The sequence below is a fragment of the Cetorhinus maximus genome, chromosome 2, assembly GCF_964194155.1.
Source record: "Cetorhinus maximus chromosome 2, sCetMax3.hap1.1, whole genome shotgun sequence".
NCBI classification, from domain to species: domain Eukaryota; kingdom Metazoa; phylum Chordata; class Chondrichthyes; order Lamniformes; family Cetorhinidae; genus Cetorhinus; species Cetorhinus maximus.
In genome coordinates, this window is record NC_135880.1 from 33,130,934 (window position 1) to 33,154,304 (window position 23,371).

The 23,371-nt window shown below is 42.0% G+C and overlaps 1 protein-coding gene across 5 annotated transcripts in view; it reads left to right on the plus strand.

The window, feature by feature from the left end:
* Positions 1 to 23,371, plus strand: part of erbin (erbb2 interacting protein) — a 322,194-nt gene that overhangs the window by 165,565 nt on the left and 133,258 nt on the right. The window lies entirely within an intron of this gene.

Genomic DNA, 23,371 nt, shown 5'->3' on the forward strand with positions numbered 1-23,371 from the left:
CACAGTTTCAAAATAAGGGGTCTCCCACTTAAGACAGGCGAAGAAAAATTTATTCTCTGGGCGTCAATTAATCTTTTGTATTCTCTGCCCCAGAGAGAAATGGAGGCTGGGTCATTGAATATATTCAAGGCTGAGTTGGACAGATGTCCAAGGGAGTCAAAAGTTTTGGGCGACTGTCAGGAAGATTTAATAATTCTCATAATGTTATTGGAATTTATTGTAAAATAGTGGTAACTGTGTGCGCGTGCATGTGTGTGTAAGGTGTAAAAGGACATTCGTATTTTTAAATAAACCAGACTAGATTGTTTTCAAAGGAGGGGTGAAATGTGTCACCTAGCCAGGTGAAATTTAGAAACAGTGTGTTTATTTTTCTCAAAGATTACTTAGTGCTATAAGAGATTTTTATTATCAGAAAGATTAAGTTCAAAGACATATTGAAACAATGGGAATTTGCATTCAAAGGGGGAAAAATGTATAAGGAACGAAGGCTGTGTGTTAGGGTAGGCATTTTTAAGATCTAACAAGTGTGAAAAGCCTTCAGCATCGATACCTCAAGCTGCTGTTTCAAAGAACTGAAGTTAAGAAAACTCACTTTGAATTCTATTGGTTCAGGGTATTGTGTGTCACCTTGCCTGAGTCTTTTAAAATGTGTGTCTTACTGTTGCCTTAATGAAAGTGTAACTGGGAGTCTGATTAAGTCGGGGATTTGGAAGTTATCGTAGTAATTTGTAGATCTATGACAAAACAAAAACAAAAATACCTGGAAAAACTCAGCAGGTCTGGCAGCATCTGCGGAGAGGAACACAGTTAAAGTTTCGAGTCCGAATGACTCTTCAACAGAACTAAGGAAAAATAGAACAGAGGTGAAATATAAGCTGGTTTAAAGCGGGGAGGGGAGGGGACAAGTAGAGCTGGATAGTGGGCCAGTGATACGTGGAGATAGCCAAAAGATGTCATAGACAAAAGGACAAAGAGGTGTTGAAGGTGGTGATATTATCTAAGGAATGTGCTAATTAAGGGTAGAAAGCAGGACAAGCAAGTTACAGATAGTCTGAGTGGGGTGGGCTGAAGGGAAGGGATCGAAATAGGCTAAAAGGTAGACATAAAACAATGGATGTAAATACATTTAAAAATAATGGAAATAGGTGGGAAAAGAAAAATCTATATAAATTATTGGGAAAAAAGGGGGGGAATCGGAAAGGGGGTGGGGATGGAGGAGAGAGTTCATGATTTAAAATTGTTGAACTCGATATTCAGTCCGGAAGGCTGGAAAGTGCCTAGTCGGAAGATGAGGTGCTGTTCCTCCAGGTTGCGTTGAGCTTCACTGGAACAATGCAGCAGGCCAAGGACGGACATGTGGGCATGAGAGCAGGGTGGAGTGTTGAAATGGCAAGCGACAGGGAGGTCTGGGTCATGCTTGCGGACAGACCAAAGGTGTTCTGCAAAGCGGTCACCCAGTCTGCGTTTGGTCTCTCCAATGTAGAGGAAACCGCATTGGAAGCAACGAATAGAGTAGACTAAATTGAGGGAAGTGCAAGTGAAATGCTGCTTCACTTGAAAGGAGTGTTTAGGCCCTTGAATGGTGAGGAGGGGGGAAGTAAAGGGGCAGGTGTTGCACCTTCTGCAGTTGCATGGGAAGGTGCCGTGGGAGAGGTTTGAGGTGTAGGGGGTGATGAGGAGTGGACCAGGGTGTCACGGAGGGAACGATCCCTGCGGAATGCCGCCAGTGGGGTGAAGGGAAGATGTGTTTGGTGGTGGCATCATGCTGGACTTGGCGGAAATGGCGGAGGATGATCCTTTGAATGCAGAGGCTGATGGGGTGATAAGTGAGGACAAGGAGGACCCTATCATGTTTCTGGGAGGGGAGGAAGGTGTGAGGGCGGATGTGCAGGAGATGGGCCGGATACGGTTGAGGGCCCTGTCGACCACCGTGGGTGGAAAACCTCAGTTAAGGGAGAAGGAAGACATGTCAGAGGAACTGTTCTTGAAAGTGGCATCATCAGAACAGATGCGACGGAGGCGAAGGAACTGAGAGAATGGGATGGAGTCCTTACAGGAAGCGGAGTGTGAGGAGCTGTAGTTGAGGTAGCTGTGGGAGTCGGTAGGCTTGTAATGAATATTAGTGGACAGTCCATCGCCAGAAATTGAGATAGAGAGGTCAAGGAAGGTAAGGGAAATGTCAGAGATGGACCATGTGAAAGTGATGGAGGGGTGGAAATTGGAAGCAAAATTAATAAATTTTTCCAGGTCCAGACGAGAGCATAAAGCAGCACCGAAGTAATCATCGATGTACTGGAGAAAGAGTTATGTTCCACATACACCATAACGAGACAGGCATAACTGGGGCCCACGCGGGTACCCATAGCCACACCTTTTATTTGGAGGAAGTGAGAGGAGTTTAAGGAGAAATTGTTCAGTGAGAGAACAAGTTCAGCCAGACGGAGGACAGTAGTGGTGGATGGGGCTTGTTCGGGCCTCTGTTTGAGAAGAAGCGGAGAGCCATCAGACCGTCCCAGTGGGGGATGGAGGTGTAGAGGGATTGGACATCCATGGTGAAGAGGAGGCGGTTGGGGCCAGGGAACTGGAAATTGTTGATATGATGTAGAGGAATCACGGATGTAGGTGGGAAGGGACTGGACAAGGGGAGAGAGAATGGAGTCAAGATAGCAAGACATGAGTTCTGTGGGGCAGATCTATGTATGTGTTTAAAATAATTTCTCTTATTAATAAACGTTTAATTTAGTTTTGTAAAAACCTCTAAGATTTGGTGATCTTATTACGTCTGAATTCAAGGCATGCATCTCGAAATTTATACAAATTGCAAAACAAGTTGTCACAGTTGTTTCAAGTTACCCTTTGGGATTTGAACAACTTAGCATTTACAATTGGCTGTGCCATAACAGGGACAGGCAGGCAGGAATGTAAAGTTAAGGCTAAAATTAGATTAACCATGATCTTAATGAATGGTGGAACAGGCTTAAGGGGCCAAATGGTCTACACCTCCTATTTCTTATGTTCTTACATTCCTATGTAAGGTAAATTTGGGAAAATACCATAATGGCTATCATAGAACACTGCAAAATGTATCTGAAACTATTTTAAATAAAACTTCAGCTTAAAATGATAACAGTATGTTTTAACATATGTTGCAGGAGCTACTGTTCATATCCTCTCTAAATTAGGTGTTAACTTCCTGTAATGGAATATATGAATATAATCGAATTCCTCTTGGAAGCATAGATTCTTGGGAGAATCAGGATGGAAACCATGTGAAAGTTATTCTAACTAAAATTCAAACATTTCCAGATAAACAATGGATGCCAAATGATCCTAGAAATGTGTGATATAAACAAAATCTTACCTTACAGGTGAAGTATAATTCAATACTTCATTCGAATGCACAGGCGAAGCTGCATATGTGCATTCATCTATTTAAGCATTAATGTTAGATGAAACTCTCAATGCAATTAGGAAATCAGTGGACTGCTGCATTTACATAATCTACTTAAAAGAAATGTGAATTACAAAAGAATATTTAGGCTTATTTTATTTTTACCTAAATTATTGACCTGTAAGGAACTGGCTTTCATTTGATGGGATATGCAGATGGCAGTCAGCATTTACTGTTCAATGTTAAGTTCTAACTGGATATGAGTTTCAGTTAATAAGTTATGCACATATTTTCAAGGCCATGCATCACCTTATTGATTGTAATTATGACTGGCATAGAGTTTTTTTCTTCTGTAATGGCATTCAACAGACATAATTCTTGTAATTTGAAATGTATATTGTATAAAGGCCATCTTCCAGTTTCTGATGAAATAGCGGTCAACTTAGTTCGTTATATTCTGCCAAAAAAAGGACAGTGTGCCAGTGAATCTTTCCCCTTTCAACTTAACGAATAAATGAATCATAAACCTCACAGAACATTTTATATTGAAATGTTATCGGGCTTCTGGAATTTTGTTTAGTACCTGCTGCTAACAATCAGATGTTTCCTCTTTGTTGTCTGGAGTAAGTTCCCAGCACAGATTAAAGTTTCCTTCCTAAATTAACACCTCATAGCCATTAAAAAAAAAAATTAATTCATGGGCTGTGGGTATCGCTGGCTAGGCCAGCATTTATTGTCCAACACTAATTGCCCTTGTTCAGAGGACATTTGAGTCAACCACATTGTTGTGGTTCTGGAGTCACATGTAGGCCAGACCAGGTAAGGATCAGAAACAAAAAATGCTGGAAAAACTCAGGTCTGACAGCATCTGTGGAGGGAAGGACAGAGTTAATGTTTCGAGTCTGTATGACTCTTCTTCAGAGCCCAGGTAAGGATGGCAGATTTCCTTCCTAAAGGACATTAGTGAACCAGATGGGTTTTTACAACAATCAGCAATGGTTTCATGGTCATCATCAGACTTCTAATTCCAGATTTTTATTAGATTCAAATTTCACCATCTGCCCTCGTGGGATTCAAGCCTGGGTCCCCAGAGTATTACTTTGGGTCTCTGGAATACTAGCCAGTGACAATGGCACTATGCCACCACCTCCCCAGTGTTTTGCACGTTTATGGTTCACAAAATGTAGTTGATATGTATTTTTGGGTGAACTTACCACCCCTTTGAGCCAGTTTCTCAGGCATGTGATCTTTCAGCTTTGTTGGATCTCATCACATTTCTGGGTTCAGACTGTTAACCACTATCTATTATAAGTGCACTGACTCCAACAGCTATCTTGATTATGCTTCCTCACGACAGAATTTGCTAGAGTTCTTTGAAGATGTGACAAGCAAAGTGGATAATGGGGATCCTGTAGATGTAGTATATCTGGACTTCCAGAAGGCCTTTGATAAGGTGTCGCACAAAAGATTAATATAAAAAGAGAAGATCACACAGAGATAGGGGTAAAATCTTAGCTTGGATAGAGGATTGGCTAACCAACAGAAAGCAGAGAGTTGGGATAAATGGGTCTTTTTCTGAATGGCAAGCTGTAACTAGTCGGGTGCCACAGGGTTCAGTCCTTGGGGCCCCAACTATTTATAATCTATATGAATGACTTGGATTCAGGGATAGTAGGTACTATGGCTAAATTTGCAGATGACATCAAAATAGGTGGGAAAGTAAGTTGCAATGAAGAAATAAGAAATTTACAAATGGATATGGACAGGTTAGGTGAATGGGCCAAAATTTGGCAGACGGAGTTTAACGTGGGTAAGCGTGAGGTTATCTATTTTGATCAGAAGAATAAAAAGGCAACTTATTATTTAAATGGAGAGAAACTTCAGAATGCTTCAGTGCAAAGGGATCTGGGTGTCCTCGTGCATGAATCCCTAAAAGCTATTATGCAGGTGCAGCGGGTAATAAGGAAGGCAAATGGAATTTTGGCATTTATTGCTAAAGGAATAGAGTATAAAAATAGGGAAGCGTTGTTGCCATTGTACAAGGCCTTGGTGAGACTGCACCTGGAGTACTGTGCACAGTTTTGGTCCCTTTACTTGAGGAAGGACGTAGTTGCATTGGAGGCGGTTTAGAGGAGGTTCACTAGATTGATTCCAGAGATGCGGGGCTTGTCTTATGAGGAGAGATTGAGCAGTTTAGGCCTATACTCGCTAGAGTTTAGAAGGATGAGAGGAGATCTAATTGAGGTATATAAGATGCTAAAGGGTATAGACAAAGTAGACGTGGAGTGGATGTTTCCCCTTGTGGGGCATTCTAGAACGAGAGGCCATAGTTTTAGGCTAAGGGGTGGTAGATTTAAATCAGATGAGGAGGAATTATTTTTCACAAAGGGTCGTGAATCTGTGGAATTCACTACCTCAGAGTGCAGTGGATGCCGGGATGCTGAATAAATTTAAGGAGGAGATAGACAGATTTTAAATTAGTAACAAGTTGAAAGGTTATGGGGAGAGGGCGGGAAATTGGAGTTGAGGCCGAAATGAGATCAGCTATGATCGTATTGAATGGCGGGGCAGGTTGGAAGGGCTGAATTACCTACTCCCGCTCCTAGTTCTTATGTTCTTATGAAGCCTGCTCCCTACAAGGGCTTTACCCCATTCTCCCAGTTTATCCATCTCTGTTGCATCAGCTCTGACAATGCTGCCTTTCATGCCAGTGCTCCCAATATGTCTTCCTTTTTCTTCAACTGAAGATTGTTCTCTACTATGGTTGGCATAGCCCTTGACCATCCTCTTTCCCATACTTGTTCCCACACCCCTACATCCCATTCCCAGAACCAGAAAAAGGGGCCCCCTTGTTCTCACCTTCCTCCCCAAAAACTTGCGTATTCGATCGGTAATCTTCTGCCGCTTTCTCCCCCTCCAGCGCAATGTCACCACTAAACACACCTTCCCTTTCCGCACTCCTCTTCTCCCTTTTCAATATTCTGAAGGGACCGTTCCATCTTTAACAACTTTGTCCCTGTTCCATTACCCCAACACCCCTTCTCTTTCCATAGCACCATCCTGTTCACCACCCACTTCACAGGGCCCCAAACATTCGTTTCAAGTGAAACAGCAAAAGCCTTGTGCTTTTTTCAATTCAGTACGCTGTATCCACTGCTCAAGATGCAATCTCCCCTGCACTGGGGAGACCAAACACAGCAAGGGTGGTTGCATTGTTGAACACCTCCATGCATTCCACAAATGTGATCCTGAACTTCTCACTTGCTATTTTAATTCTCCAGCTCACTCTCTGTCCTCAGCCTCTTACACTTCTCCAGTGAATCTCTACAGAAGTTGAAGGAACAGCACCATACCTTTTCATTAGGCATTTTACCACCTTCCAGAATCAACATTGGTCTGAATTTTCCTGTTGAAAAAGTCAGCATTTGCCATCGTTTCTCCACTGAAACTGACAGCGACTACAAGGGTCTTGTATTGGGCTGAATAATGCAGAAATCAAAAAATTGTTGTCAATGAGCCTATGCTGCTCCACAGGGTGTGCTGTAGAGATTCACGCAGGTTGCAATCTCCATTGCAATCATGAATTGACAAAACCTTCTACTTTTACTCTGTTAGTCTCGCTGTAAGAACTCTGGAAAAAGCTGGAACTGTTGTTTCTTTTTTAAATTCATTCACAGGAAGTGGGTATCACTGGCTGGGCAAGCATTTATTACCCATCCCATCCCTAGATGTAATTGAGGTTATAATGGCAGGCCAACTTCATAATTACTGCTAAATAGCCTCACTGGCCCTGGAAGGCTAATTTATATTCATGGAATGTCAGTGACTTTTTTTTAAAAAAAGGTTCTGCATTTTTAAAAAATCTATATTTTTATTTTAGCTGCTTTCTTAAAACAATCTGAAGGATTCTAAGTTGCTTTTAACTTCCTGGTTTTCCGTGTGTGCACACCTGCCTACCTGCTGGCAAACACTACAGCTGCGTGTCAAGACGTCTCTGGACCTGGCGCAAGACTTTAAACTGCCATTGGGAAAGGGGGAATTCCCACCACAGTAATTACTAGACCTTTGTGGAGAGCTTTCTTTGAGGTCAGCAGCGAGCGTTCTTGCTTCGCCGCTGACTGCAAAATCCAAAATACCAAGTACAACAATTTCTAATCATAGCCACTGTTCCCATTTTTTTTTGGTGTCATTTAATCACACTTGCCTTCCGCCCTATCACAGACATTCCCTTTTGTATTTTCCTCTCCTCTTTCCATGCCTTTCTGCTTGCTTAAAAAAAAGTTACATTTTTATCTTCCAATCCTGAGAAAGGACCATTGACCAGAAACCGTAACTGTCTTGCAGATGCTGCCCGAACTGCTGAGTGTTATCAGCTGTTTCTTTTCTTATGTACTTTATTTATTGCTGAGCAGCTACATTATTTCTTGCCATCTTTCCCCATGTCATCATGACAGCACTCGAGCTTTTAATTTTTTCCTGAAAGGAGTCTTAATGGAGTAATGTATATGTTTGCTAAATATGGCTGTTAAATTTACAGCAACTGGGGATGTGGGATTTGTCGATTACCTTTACTTTATCTTTACTGTCACTTCTATTTAGATTCATCCTTTCTCCATTTGTAGGAGGAGGAATTCCTGGCTGCAATTCTCCATTAATCAGTCTTAGAATTAAGTTTTCATATCAACCATTTCATTCTACTGGTTAGATCTTGAATTGGGTTAAGGTATCCCTTTCTCCAGGGACTTTCTATTAAAGTATTGTAGAGTGAAAACTCTAGGTTACACAATTTTTAAAGATTCTTTTGGATTTGATTTGACTGTCCTAATGTATTTTGGAAAGGTGCATGGCTCTCTTCAATGTATTAATACCCATTGTTCTGAAACTAACTAAGATGCCCTTTGAATAAGGAAAGTCATGATATTTTGATACTTTGGCTGACTCTTTTTGACCTTTCAGCTTGGGTCATGGGACTCTTGCAATCTACTGTTTCTTTTTAAATTTGCATCTGGGTTCCTGTATTCTGACTGGTGACTGAATCTTTGCAAGAGTAGAATGCTTCATCTGCACATTAACTGAATTTCCCTTCTTCTTTAGAAGAAAGGGGTTAGTTTCTAATAACTAAATTCTTAGCTGTGATTAACTAGGGTTTCAGGGAAATTGCTGGAAGAGGATGGCATATTCAAGGAAATAAAAGAGTTTAAGAAAACATAGAAAATGAAGGCACACTAGGCACAGTTTGTCACTGATGAGTACAGCAGGCCTTAAAATTCTCTCAGACAATTCTGTGTCTGCATGACTGCAACAAAGGCACACAGACACTCTGTCTTTAGCAGACCAGAAGAGGAGACAGTTAGTCAGACTGCAAATGGCAATTTCTATTAAAAAAAAGTGGGTCTTTTGTTGCCGCCAGCTGTATGGAGATCAGGTCAGTTATGTTTGAGTGCCGTCTATAATGTGGCAACCACATGTCTGCAAATGACAGTTTTTTTGTCTTAAAGTGCCTCTTAGACAAGACTGTTGTAGAGACTTGCTTAGTTTATGCAAACTGATAGACAAAAATGATAAGTTTCATTAAGCATTTTCATCTTCCTTGATTGCAATATCCTGACCTCATTTATACACCTCTGGAAAAAGTTAGTGGAAGCAGTTAAGTGTGGCTTAGAGTGACTTGTGTTTCTACAAGTTTTTGAGTTGCTTAACTAGTAGAAGATAGCTTGTTGAATCCTGTATGCTATATCTGAATTAAAGCCTTTTTTTCCCCCCAAATGTTTCTGTATTTAATCCTAAATCTTAATTTGCTTGAGGCTGGATAAATAATTGGCCATGGGTGGAAAATGATTATACTTCTTAGAGGAGCTTTATAAATGTGTGTATGGGGTGGAAGGGATGTGGATGAAGCTGCGTGGGTTGCTCCAAAGATTAGTCATGGGATCATCATTGCTTTTAATTTACATCAATGACTTGAATTCAGAATCTTAACATGAATTGGTAATAGATGCATTTGCTGCCGAACAGATAGGAGTAGTGGTTTCAGAGGAAGTATCTCAAACTTCAAATGAGACACATTTGGACAGATGATGGCAGATGAAATATAATGATATAATGAATGCAAGTGTGAAATACCTTTCATCTAACATTATTTGTGTGTTTAGCCTTGTCTGCCTGCAAATAAAGGATTACAAAGCAAGAGAATAGTAATCTTTTAGGAGGTCTACCACATAGTACGAGAAAATAAAAAGCACTGTTTTAAGAAAATTTGCAATTTTTGCCATGTATCTTCTCCTTCAACATGCTGGCCCAGATTTTGCAGAGATGAGAATGAGGCTAACTGCACTCAATTATAATGGGGAAAAATCTCTCAGCAGCTCCTGGCATCTGTACATGTGTAGTTAAATTTGGAAATCTGGAAGTTGCTGTTGGAGATATTCTACTTCTCTACAGGGTACGCTACAACAGGCCTTACCGATGAATTCAGCACCAGTCCCCCGTAACAGATGCTAGAGAATTGGTGCATTCAGGAAGAAGTGAATTTTTACAGTGTGATAATTACTGCTGAGCAATCTCTGTGGCCCTGAAAAATTAGTTCTACAAGTGTGGAATTTCATCCCTTTAGAAACTAATTAGTGTTGGAGATTTCAAAAGTACATTTTAATTTTTCAGTCTCTCTCATTTCTATTTCTCAATCTCATCTGTCTTTCTCAATCGTCAAGGAATTGCAGTCATGTCCTGGGACTGAGATGATTGACTACCCACATCTGTCTTCTTTTGTGCCATGTATGACTTTTTAAAAAATCTTTTATGGTATGTGGACATCACTGGCAAGGCCAGCACTTGTTGCATATGAACATACAAATTAGGAGCAGGTGGAGGTCCTTCGATATTGGTCTGCCATTCAATAAGATCATAACCTCAGCTCCACATTCCCGCCAACTCCTGAGAAACTTTCACCCCCTTGCTTATCAAGAATCTATGCAGCCCTGCCTTAAAAATATTCAAAGACTGTTTCCACTGCCTTTTGAGGAAGAGAGTTCCAAAGACTCACGGTCCTCCAAGAAAAAAAAAATTCTCCCCACCTCTGTCTTAAATGGCACCCCCCCCCCACCCCCTGGCTACTTTTAACCAGTGGCCCCTAGTACTAGATTCTCCCACAAGAGGAAAATCCTTTCCACATCACCCTTGTCAAGACCTCTCAGCATCTTATGTTTCAATCAAGTCGCTTCTTGCCCTTCTAAACTTAAAGAGATACATGCCTAACTTGTCCAACTTTTCCTCATAAACCCAATCTGTCCAGTCCAGCTATTAGCTTTGAAAACCGTCTCTGAACTGCTTCCGACGCATTTACATCCTTCCTTAAATAAGGAGACCAATACTGTACACAGTACTCCAGATGTGGTCTCGCCAGTGCCCTGTATAACTGAAGCATAAACTTCCTACTTTTGTATTCAATTCCCCTTGCAATAAACAATTCTATTAGCCTCCTTATGTGCCATTAAAATCCTGTGATTCCAGACACACAGCAATGTGGTTGACATTTAACTGCCCTCTGAAATGACCTAGCAAGCCACTCAGTTCAGGGGTGGGCAACAAGTGCTGGTCTTGCCAGCAACACCCACATCCCATGAAAATAAAAAGCAGCAGCGGAGGGAGGAAGCAGGTGATAATTAGCAGATTTGCCCTGTTCACATTTGACTTGAAGTCACGAGGATTAATGAGGTTGATAATCATCGTTGCGGACTCAAAGGGCCTCTTCCTCAATATCACTGTTCATTGACCTCTAAAGGAGCTGTCTTGCTGATGGGATAAGGTGTAACCAGGAATGATGATGGAGAGAGGAGCCTGGGATGTTGGCTAACTGAGAGTATGATTGTTAGGTTGAATAGCTCTCTCAAACATTGGAACCAGTCCAAATGTTAGTGAGGAGGACTTTGTGCCTTTGTCATGCCCTGATTTGATGCCTAGGTTGCAGACGAGTGGTCCACCTGCTTTTGTTCTTGTTCTTTGCAGTAGTTTGATGCATGTGAATGGCTCGCTAGTCCATTTTAGATTGCAGTTACTAGGTCAGCCATGCTGTTGTTGTAGAACTGGAATTGCAGCGATGGCAGCTTGTTTTTCACAACAATCCCACACAGTCACTGCCACCAGCATTTTATTTCCAAATAGCTTTTTTTTAAATTAAAAACTTATTCAAGGTGTCATGGTGTGATTTGAACTTCCGTGTTTTTGGAATTATCAGTCCAGCTTCTAGGTGACTTGTCCAGTAATATAACCATTGTAGTGCTATCTGATCCCTTTTAGTTATTATATTGAAAAGAGACAGATTTCTTGTCTCATGAGCTGTTTGAATCCATCCCTCAGTTTGAGGAATAAGAAAGTGTAATATGGAACTGTACGAGTGAATAGTATGGGGATTGAAAACATGTTGGTTAGAGATGTGTGGCAGGAGAGCAATGTTTATAAATTGCCTCAAAGTGGTGCATGGACTGTTTTACACAAAGTGGTGTCTAGGTTCTTTAATGTAAAGTTTTACATGAAGCTCCCCCATGCCCCTCCCCTCTTCTCTGGCAACCCCTCATCAAAAAGTTGAAAAATGAGAACTTGTGCCTCAGAGGCAGCTGTCCAACAAAATTAACTTGGGTTTGCATGTGGTTTGGTGTAGAGTTGAACTCCTGAGCATTTTTTTTTGTCAACAATATGCTCTCTTATTTAGTATGTTCCACATGAGATGATAAGTATACATTTGATAACTGTAAGGCTTCAGTACAAGTAAACAATGTTGTAACTCATATTGGAGTACATGTCCTAAGAAAGAGTTAGCCCCGAGACCTTTTATTTCAGCGGTGCACAGCTGTGGCATTTGCTCTTGACTATAAAGGTGCTAAAAATAGAACATTTCAGAGGCAGCTTGCACAACACATAGTTGCAGAGTTTATTTGCTTACACAGACTTGATAATAGTTCACCTATGCTCCATCAACATATTACTGTTAATTGTGTAATTTGCACAATTTTATTAGCTTTTATAGTTTGGTAACTCATATCATGCAAACATTTGTTTGTATAATTTATTTTGGCTTGAGTCTTATGTGTCTTTAATTCTGAGGCAGGAGGATCCTTGTGTAGTTTTGTAGAAAGGGTTGTTGATTTTTTTATATTGAACTTATTCATTGGACCACCCTGTTTAGACAAGCTGGACTTTGCCTCCATGCAAGTGGTAAATGAGAGTGAAAATAGCTCTTCTGCATTTATTACTAAGCCTCAAAATGATCAGTTTTTCACATGCTTGATGATCTTGAATGAGAGAGCAGGCTCAAAGGGCCGAATGGCCTATTCCTGCTGCTCAGTCCTATGTTAGGAAAACTTTCAGAAACTGGCATCTTGAAGTGCATCAATGTTAATGTTTCTATTAGCTTTGCAATTCGTTGCTTTCAATATTATTTTAGATCTGTAAGTGGCCATTGAATAGTGAGCTATCAGATATACGCATCAGAAACTGGTAAATTGTATTCAATAACAACTGAAGATGTTGAAAAGCTGAAACCTCTTCCAGAGCTATATCCCAGTGTATCTCCTTACATTGAAAATCTTAAAGTTATGACGAGAGTGTCAGTATTTTGGATTATAGTCTGTAAAATCATAAACAGATAGTACTTTGGAGACAGGTCAAGGAATATACTTCATTTGCATTGGATCAGTTGTATATTGGTCTGGCAAAATAAAAATGTGGTTATATAATGCACATAGAATTTGCAATTCAATTTCCATTTTTTCCTGAATTAACCTTGGGTTTTTGATCTGGCTGTGTCTCCCAGGAGTCAACGTCGCATCTGGGGTAAAAAGCCTCTTGTGTGATGCGCAAGGCATCACAACTTAATGGATCAGCTGGTCTTCCCTTTTCTGATATTTGCATACATCCACTAAATTTAGGATTACTGAAAATGGCACTTTTTTCCTGAAATTATACAGCTCACCCTCATTTCAGACACATGGGGTTCTCTCTCTCTCCTCTCCTCTCTCTCTCTCTCTCTTTCTCTCTCTTCCCCCCCCCCCCCCCCCCCCCCCCCCGCCCCCGCTTGGGGGGCAGGGTGGAATGTTGAATGGTGGGTGTGCAAGGGCACTCTTCCAATCAGTGCCTCCGATTGGAGGCACGGCGCCATTTTACATGGGCGGGCCAATTAAGGCCCACCCAGCATGATGTCCACACACAAGCACTATGCGCTCCCTGTGCGGGCAGGGGGGAGTCCCAAAATCAAAAGTGTGCTCTCATCTCCCTGACGCTAAGTGCTGCCTCAGGGAGCTCGGCTCAAAATGTACAAAACCTAAAAATAGAAAAGTAAAATTTCCCTAACATGTCCCCTCAGGTGACAATGTCACATGAGTTGGGACATGTCCATAATTGTCACAAAAACTTTATTAAAATTTTTTAAACCCTACATGAAACCTCATCCCATCCGTGGATGAGGTTTCATGCTTTTGCTAGTTTGCGCCGGGTCTCCTGGCCTTCCCGCCAATCTTAAGGTTGGACAGGCCGGTTCTTTACATAATTGACCCTCTCAATGGCCTCAATTGGCCATTGACAGGTCGGCAGGTGCGCAGCTGATTTCGCTGTGCCCCTGCCTTCCTGAAAATTTAAATGGGGCGCGGTGACGTCGGGAGTCGTCTCTTCTCCCCCCCCCCCCCCCCCCCGCGACGACATCACGCATCATTTTACACTTGCCGATGTGTAAAATCCTGCCCATGGAAACATGTATTAGGAGCAGGAATAGGCCATTTGATAAGATCATGGTTGATCTGATTGTGGCCTCAACTCTATTTTCCTGTTTACCTCGAACTCAGACTCAAAAATATTCAATAACCCTGCCTCTACCACTCACTGGGGAAGAGAATTCCACCGATTAACAGCCCTCTGAGAGAAAAAAAATTTCTTCTCAACCCCTCCTCAAATGGGAGGCCCCTTATTTTTGAACTGTGTCCCTTAGTTCTGATCTCTCCCACAAGGGGAAACATCCTTTCAGCATCTATCCTGTCAGCTCCCATCAGAATTTTATTTATTCGTTGGATGTGGCCGTCGCTGGCTAGGCCAGCATTTATTGCCCATCCCTAATTGCCCTTGTTCAGAGGGCGTTTAAGAACCAACCACATTGCTGTGGTTCTGGAGTCACATGTAGGCCAGACCAGGTAAGGACAGCAGATTTCCTTCCCTAAAGGACATTAGTGAACCAAATGGATTTTTACAACAATCAACAATGGTTTCATGGTCATCATTAGACTTTTAATTCCGGATTTTTATTGAATTGAAATTCCACCATCTGCCGTGGCGGGATTTGAACTCACGTCCCCAGAACATTACCCTGGGTCTCTGGATTGCCAGTCCACCACTATGCCATTGCCTCCCCAAATCTTATGTTTCTCTCCATCATCCCTGGCTTTTTTTATTCATTCATGGGATTTGGGTGTCGCTGGCTAGGCCAGCATTTATTGCCCATTCCTAATTTCCCTTCAGAAGGTGGTGGTGAGCTGTCACCTTGAACCACGGCAGCCCACCTGATGTAGGTACACTCAAGGCTGCACCTTGTTCCATCAGCAGGACAGCTTCAGAGATTGATGAACAGTTATATACAGGAAGAGTCCTCAACATTGATTCTAGACTTCATTAATTCTCATTTTTCTAAACTCCATTGGCAACCGATCCAAACTTTTCTCCTAAGACAATGCCTAAATCCCAGGAATCAGTCAAGTGAACTGTCACTGAACTGCTTCTAATGCAATTATCCAGTTCCATAAATAAGGAGACCAAGACTGTACACAGTATTCCAGATGTGGTCTCTCCAATACAGTATTGTGTATACTGTACACAACTGTAGCAAAACATCCCTATATTTGTAAAAGCAACCCGGCCAATTACCACCCCCATCAGTCTACTCTCGATCATCAGTAAAATAATGGAAGGGGTAATCAACAGTGCTATCAAGTGGCACTTGCTTAGCAATAACCTGCTCACCGACGCCCTGTTTGAGTTCCACCAAGGCCACTCAGCTCCTGACCTCATTACAGCTTTGGTTCAAACATGGGCAAAAGAACTGAACTCCCGAGGTGAGTTGAGAGTGACTGCCTTTGACACTGAGGCCACATTTGACCAAGCTTGGCATCAAGGAACCCTAGGAAAACTGGAGACAAAGGGAATCGGGGAAAGCTCTCCGCTGGTTGGAGTCACACCTAGCACAAAGGAAGATGGATGTGGTTGTTGGTCAGTCATCTCAGTTCCAGGACATCACTGCAGGAGCTCCTGAGGGTAGTGTCCTCAGCCTAACCATCTTCAGCTACTTCATCAATGACCTTCCTTCCATCATAAGGTTAGAAGTGGGGATGCTCGCTGATCATCATTTGTGACTCCTCAGACACTGAAGCAGCCCATGTCCAAATGCAGCAAGACCTGGACGATATCCAGTCTTGCGCTGACAACCACTTGCACCACACAAGTATCAGGAAATAACATTTCCAACAAGAGAGAATCTAACCATCGCCCCTTGACGTTCAATGGTGTTACCATCACTGAATTCCCCACTATCAACATCTTGGGGGTTACCATTGACCAGAAACTGAACTGGATTATCCATGTATAAATACTGTGAATACAAGAGCAGGTCAGAAGCTAGGAACCCTGCGACGAGTAACTCATCACCTGACTCCCTAAAGCCTGTCCACCATCTACAAGGCACAAGTCAGGAGTGTGATGGAATACTCCCCACTTGCCTGGATGAGTGCAGCTCCCACAACACTGAAGAAGCTGGACATCGTCCAGGGCAAAGCAGCCCGCTTAATTGGCACCACATCCACAAACATTCACTCCCTCCGCCACTGACACACAGTAGCAGCAGTGTGTACCATCTACAAGATGCACTGCAGGAATTCACCAAAGCTCCTTCGACAGCAGCTTCCAAACCCACGACCACTACCACCTAGAAGGACAAGGGCAGCAGCTAGATGGGAACACCATTCCCTGGAAGTTCCCCTCCAAGTCACTTACCATTCTGATTAGGAAATATATCGCCATTCCTTCACTGTCACTGAGTCAAAATCCTGGAACTCCCTTCCTAACAGCACTGTGTGTGTACGTACACCACATGGACTGCAGAGGTTCAAGAAGGCAGCTCACCACCAGCTTCTCAAGGACATCTAGGGATGGGCAATAAATGCTGACCCAGCCAGGGAAGCCCACATCCTGTAAACAAATTTTAAAAAGTACAGCGGATGCTGGAAATCTGAAATAAAAACAGAAAATGCTGGAAAAACTCAGAGCTCTGAAGAAGTCATACAGCCTTGAAACATTGTTGTTTTTGACATTCAGTCCAATCTTCAGACCAGCCACTAATCTTGGCAGAATTGTATACTTTTTCAATTTGATACTATCTTTAACTTCCTTAGTTAACCACAGATGGCATCTCCTTTCCCTAGAGTCTTTCTTTCTCATTGGAATGTATCTTTGCTAAGTATTATGAAACATCCCCTTAAATTTTTGCCACTGCGTCTCTACTAACCTCTAAAGTTTCTCTTGTCATGAAGATATAATAATTTTCACACTCTTTTTCTGGTTTATTGTAAAGTAGTTTTATGGGGGTTGTGTTGTTCTGTCTGTGTGTATGACTTAATTACATTTTGTAGCCAAGCAGACTGCTAGTTGAAGTTATCAAAATAAGTAAGGTATAGAAGTGTTTTAATATGCTAATGAGTAAACATGGTTGGGGGGTTTAGCATGTAAGATGTAAAGGGAATTTGCATTTTTAGATAGATGAAGGGGGATTTGAATTTGAGGTTAATGAGAATAGTAGGAACATGAAAAGATTTATATTATGAGAAAGGTAAAAGTTTCAGACATATGGAAACAATGGAATTTACATATTAAAAAGAGAGAAACATGTATAAAGGCGAATGAAGCTGTGTGTCAGGGGAAGGCATTGTGAGACCTAACAGGAGTGTGTGAAATAGCCTTCATGAAGCCGCCAGCATTTGTGAATAAAACTGCTGTCTACAGAAACCGAAGCTGGAGAGAGCAATTTTGAATTCTATTGTCCAGCGTATTGTTAGTTTTTTTTTAAAGTCTAAAATCTATTTTTTTTGGACCGTTGCCTTTAAAGGGAATGTAACTGTGAGTCAGGTTAATTAGGGATTTTAGAAGTTATTATAGTTCTAATTGGTAGTTCTATGTATGTACTTGAAATCTTCTCTTTTGTTAATAAACATTTTAATTTTAGATTTTAAAAAAAAATCTTAAGTCTTAGTGGACTTTTTACTTCTGAATTCAGGGCATGCGTCTCGAAATAAATACAAATTGCCAAATCATTGTGATAGCGCGATCAAGTTTCCTTCGTTGATTTGATCTGCCTGCCACAGATCATCTGCCACGTCATAACACTCTCTTTATTTTATACTGTATCTCCATATTCTACCTGCCAAAATAAATCACTTCACACTTCTCTGCATTAAACTTCATCTGCCACTTGTCTGCCCAATCCACCAACATGTCTATGTCCTTTTGAAGTTCAAGACTATCCTTATCACAGTTGACAACGTTTCCAATCTTCATATCACCTGCAAATTTTGAAATCATGCCCTGATCACTGCAGTCTAGATCATTAATATGTATCAGGAAGAGCCAGAGTCTTAACACTGACCCCTAGGAAGTTCCATGACAAACCTTCCTCCAATCTGAAAACAATCATTTATCACGACTGTTTCCTGACACTCAGCCAATTTCTTATCCAAGTGCCTACTTTCTCTTTTATTCCATGAGCTAGAATTTTGCTCACAAGTCTGTTCTGTGGCATTGTATCAAATCCCTTCTGAAAATCCATATCCACCAGTGTTTCCATTATCAACCTTCTCTGTTACCTCCACAATCTCCAGCAGGTTAGTGATACAAACTGATTCTACATCTTGATCTTTAGGGCTAAGGTCATCTCTCACTATTGTACTAATGTAATCCTTAATTAACAGAGCTAACCCTCAACCTTTCCTTAGCTTTATTCTTCCAAAATGGCATATTCAGGAATATTCTGAAATTGAATAATCAGATCTCAGCCTTTGTCATCTTAGACCCATGTCTCTGTAATGGCTATCAGATCATACATATTTATTTCCATTTGAGCTGACAATTCATTCATTTTGTTACTAATGCCACACACATTCAGATACAAAGCATTTAGTTCAGTATTTTTACTAGTTTTGCAATCTCTAGCTTTATCTGCTGGCACACTCTTAAGTTTGTACACTCTGTCCCGTCCTGCCATGTTCTGATCATCATTACCCTTATTGCTAACTTGCTGGCTTGCCTTGTCCTCTCCCTTAAAATAATCACGTCTCCCCTCACTTGATTGCATGCTCCCACTATTTAGTTTAAAGTCCTCTCTGCCACTTTAGTTTTACACTTTGCCAAAACACTGGTGCCAGCACGGTTCAGATAAAAGCTGTTCCAATGCTACAGCTTGCTCTTTCCCTGGTACTGGTGCCCCATGAACCGAAACGCATTTCTCCCATACCAGTCTTTGAGCTATGCATTGCTATTTCTAATCTTATTTATCCTAGACCAATTTGCTCATGGCTCAAATAAAAATCCAGAAATTATTATAATCTGAGGTTCTCCTGTTAAATTTAGCCTCCAGCTGCTCATAATCCCAAAGTAGAACCCTTTCCTCGTCCTACAGATGTCATTGGTACCCACATGGACCATGACAACTGGATTCTTTCCCTCCCACTGCAAGTTCCTTTCCGATCCAGATGTCCTGAACTCTGGCACTGGGCATGCAACACAGCCTTCTAGGCTGCAGAGCGCCATGTCTAAACTATACTGTCTATATTATACTGTCCTCTACTACCATTGCCCTCCTATTAACTTCTCCTGCTTGAATAGCTTTCTTTACCATGGTGCCATGGACATTTTGCTCATCCAGCTGCAGCCCCCACTCTTGTCCATGCAGGCTGCAAGAACCTCAAACCTGTTGGACAAAAGCAAAGGCTGAAGCTCCTTCACTTCTACCTTCTCGATTCCCCACACGTGTCTCACTTGCCGTCACACCCTCCTTTCACTGACCATGGAATGTACCAGATGACCCTAGTCTAAGGTGTGTGACTGCACCCTGGAGCAAAATGCCCAGGTAACTTTCCCCTTCCCTGATGCAATGCAGTGTCAGAAGCTCTCACCCCAGCTCCCTTTCTCTGAGCCGAAGTTCCTCAAGCTACAGATGTTTACTATAGGCGTGTTTTCCTTGGATCACAGTGGGGTCCACGAGAACCAACGTTCTGCAGCTGCAACATATCACCTGCCCTGCCATCTTTTTAGTGTTTTAATTAATTAATTATTTTACTAATTAAATTTTACTTTCATACCCTTCATCCTACCTCTGCTTATATTCATATTATGCTATTTACCCTGATTGAAACTCCCTAGTTTATATAAGCTAAATGGAAAATACATGCCACTCAATCACTTATCTGCCTCCCTTGATGTCACATCACGATTTCCCTTTCTGAATGCAGTCTCTGCACCTACTGACTGGCTCCTGGTGGTTAACTTTTATATGCCCGCTCTGGTCTCATTCTTTCCTTCAGCTTATGGAATATCTTGTCAAATAAGAAGAGTTCATGATTTTATTCACCGTACCCTTTTCATTTAATTCCTTCCTGCAAATTTCTCACCCACTGTACCCCATCATTTCGCAGTTTCGCTTCAAGCTCTCAAATCTCATCTCTTCAGTGATATCAGAGGAACATAGGAGCAGGGCTAGGCCATTTAGCCCATCGAGGCTGCTCCACCATTCAAATAAATCATGGCTGATATCTATCTCTGTCAGTTTTCCCCACTATCATCATATCCCTTGATGTCATTAGTAACCAGAAATCTATTGATTTCTGCCTTGAACATAGTCAGTGATTGAGCTTGTACAGCCTTCTGGGGTTGAGAATTACAAAGAGACTGCGCCATCTGAGCGAAGAAATTCCTCATCTCGCAGTTAAATGGCCCACCCCTTATTCTGAGATTGTGTCCCCAGGGAAAACATCTTATCCACATCTACCCTGTCACGCCCTGTAAGAATTTTGTAAATTTCAATGAGATCACCCTTAATTCTTAGAAACTCTAGAGAATACAGGCCAGTTTTCTCAATCTCTCCTCATAAAACAATCCTGCCATCCAGGAATTAGTCTGGGGAACTTCCATTGCACTCCCTCTCTGGCACTCCCTTAGGTAAGGAGGCCAAAACTGTACGCAATACTCCAGGTGCGGTCTCACCGAGACCCTATACAATTGAAGCAAGACATCTTTGCTCCTGTACTCAAATCCCCTTGCGATGAAGGCCAGCACACCATTTGCATTCCTAATTGTTTGCTGTGCCTGCATGATAGCTTTTAGTGACTCGTGAACAAGGACACCCAATGTTTGGACATCAACACTTCCAAACCTCTCGCCATTCAAGAAGTACTCTGCATTTCTGTTTTTTTTCTACCAAAGTGGATAACTTCACACTTACATTTTATTCTATCTGTCATTTTCTTGCCTATTCACTTAGCCTGTCCAAGTCCCCTTGAAGCCTCCTTGCATCCTCCTCCAAATTAGATTCCACCTAGCTTTGTGTCTTCAGCAAATTTGGAAATATTACATTTGGTCCCACATCCATATTATTTATATGGATTGTGAACAGCTGTGGCTCCAGCGCTGATCCTTGCGGTACCTCACTAGCCTGCCATCCTGAGAATGACCCGTTTATTCCTACACTGTTTCCTATCTGTTACCCAATTCTCAATCCATACTAGTATATTACCCCCAAACACGAGCTCTAATTTTGTTTACTAACCTCCTGTGTGGGACCTTATTAAAAGCCTTCTGAAAATCCAAGTACACCACATCGACTGGTTCTCCTTTATCTATGCTATAGTTAATATCCTCTGATTCCTATAGTTTGTCAAACTTGTTTTGACTTTCATAAATCCATGTTGATTCTGCCCAATCCTATTATTATTTTCTAAGTGCCCAGATATCCTTTATAATTGTAACATTTTCCCTATTACTGCGGTCAAACTAACAGGTCTGCAGTTCTCTATTTTCTCTCTCTCTCCCCTTGCACCCCCCTCCCCTCCTTAAATAATGGGGTTACATTTGCTACTTTCCAGTTTGCAGGAATCTTCCCAGAATCTATTGAATTTTCAAAGATAACCACCAATGCATCACTATCTTTATAGCCACCACCTTCAACACTCTGGGATGCAGCTCATCTGGTCCAGGTGATTTATCAACCTTCAATCCAATTAATTTTTCAAATATTACTTTTTATTAATACCAATTTTTTCAGTTCCTTATTTTCACAAGTACTTTGGTTCCCTAGTATCTCTAGGAGATTCTCTGTATCTTCCTCCGTGAAGACAGACACAAAGTAATTGTTTAGTTTCTCCGCCATTTCCCTATTCTCCATTATGAATTCTCCTGTCTCCACCTGTAATGTTCCCACATTTGACCTAGCTAATCTTTTCTTTTTCACATACCTTGAGAAGCTTTTATAGACAGATCTTGATATTCCTTGCTAGCTTGCATTCATAGTCTCCTTTCCCTTTATCAATTTCTTGCTCATGACAGCTGGATTCTAAATTGCTCCCAACCCTTTTCGGCTCCTCGATCCTGCTCCGCCATTCAATAAGATCATGACTGATCTGTTTGTGTTTCGAATTCCACATTCCCATTACCTCCAATGACCTTAGATTCTTGTTAGGCAAGGAAATCAATCTACCTCCACTTTTTAGCAATATTCAATGACCCCGCCTCCACCGCCTTCGGAGGCAGAAAGTTCCAAAGTCGCTCAGCCCTCAGAAAAGATTTCTCCTCATTTCTGTCCTAAAAGGGCAACCCCTAATTTTAAAACAGTGCCCCCTAGTTCAGGACTCACCCACAAGAGGAAACATCCTTTCCACGCCCACCTTGTTAGTGCTGTTCAGGATCTTATATACTTCATTCAAGTCACCCCTCACTCTTCTAAGCTCCAGTGGAAACAAGCCCAGTCTGTCTAAACTTTCCTCATAAGATAACTCGCACATTCCATGCATCAATCCAGTGAACCATCTCTGAACTGCCTCCAACACATTGGCATCCTTCCTTAAATAAGGAGACCAAAACTGCACACACCATTTGAGACGTGATCCCACCAATGCCCTGTATAGCTTTTTAAAAATTCATTCACGGGATGTGGGCTTTGCTGGCCAGGCCATTATTTATTGCCCATCCCTAGTTGCCCTTGAGAAGGTGGTGGTGAGCTGCCCTCCTTGAACCCGCTGCAGTCCATGTGGTGTAGGTACGCCCTCAGTGCTGTTAGGAAGAGAGTTCCAGGACTTTGACCCAGCAACAGTGAAGGAGCGACAATCTATTTCCAAGTCAGGATGGTGAGTGACTTGGTGGGGAACTTCCAGGTGGTGTTCCCATGTATCTGTTGTCCTTGTCCTTCCAGGTGGTAGCGATGGTGGGTTTGGAAGGTGCTGTGTAAGGAGCCTTGGTGAATTCCTGCAGTGCATCTTATAGATGGTACACACTGCTGCTACTGTGCGTCGATGATGGAGGGAGTGAATGTTTGTGGATGTGGTGCCAATCAAATGGACTGCTTTGTCCTGGACGATATCCAGCTTCTTTAGTGTTGTAGGAGCTGCTCTCATCCAGGCAAGTGGGGAGTATTCCATCACATTCCTGACTTGTGCCTTGTAGATGGCGGACAGGCTTTGGAGAGCCAGGAGGTGAGTTACTCATCACAGGTTTCCTAGCCTCTGACCTGCTCTTGTAGCCACAGTATTTATATGGCTAGTCCAGTTCAGTTCCTGGTCAATGGTGACCCCCAGGATGTTGATCGTGGGGGATTCAGTGATGGTAATGCCATTGAACATCAAGGGGCGATGGTTAGATTCTCTCTTGTTGGGGATGGTCATTACCTGGCACTTGTGTGGTGTGAATGTTACT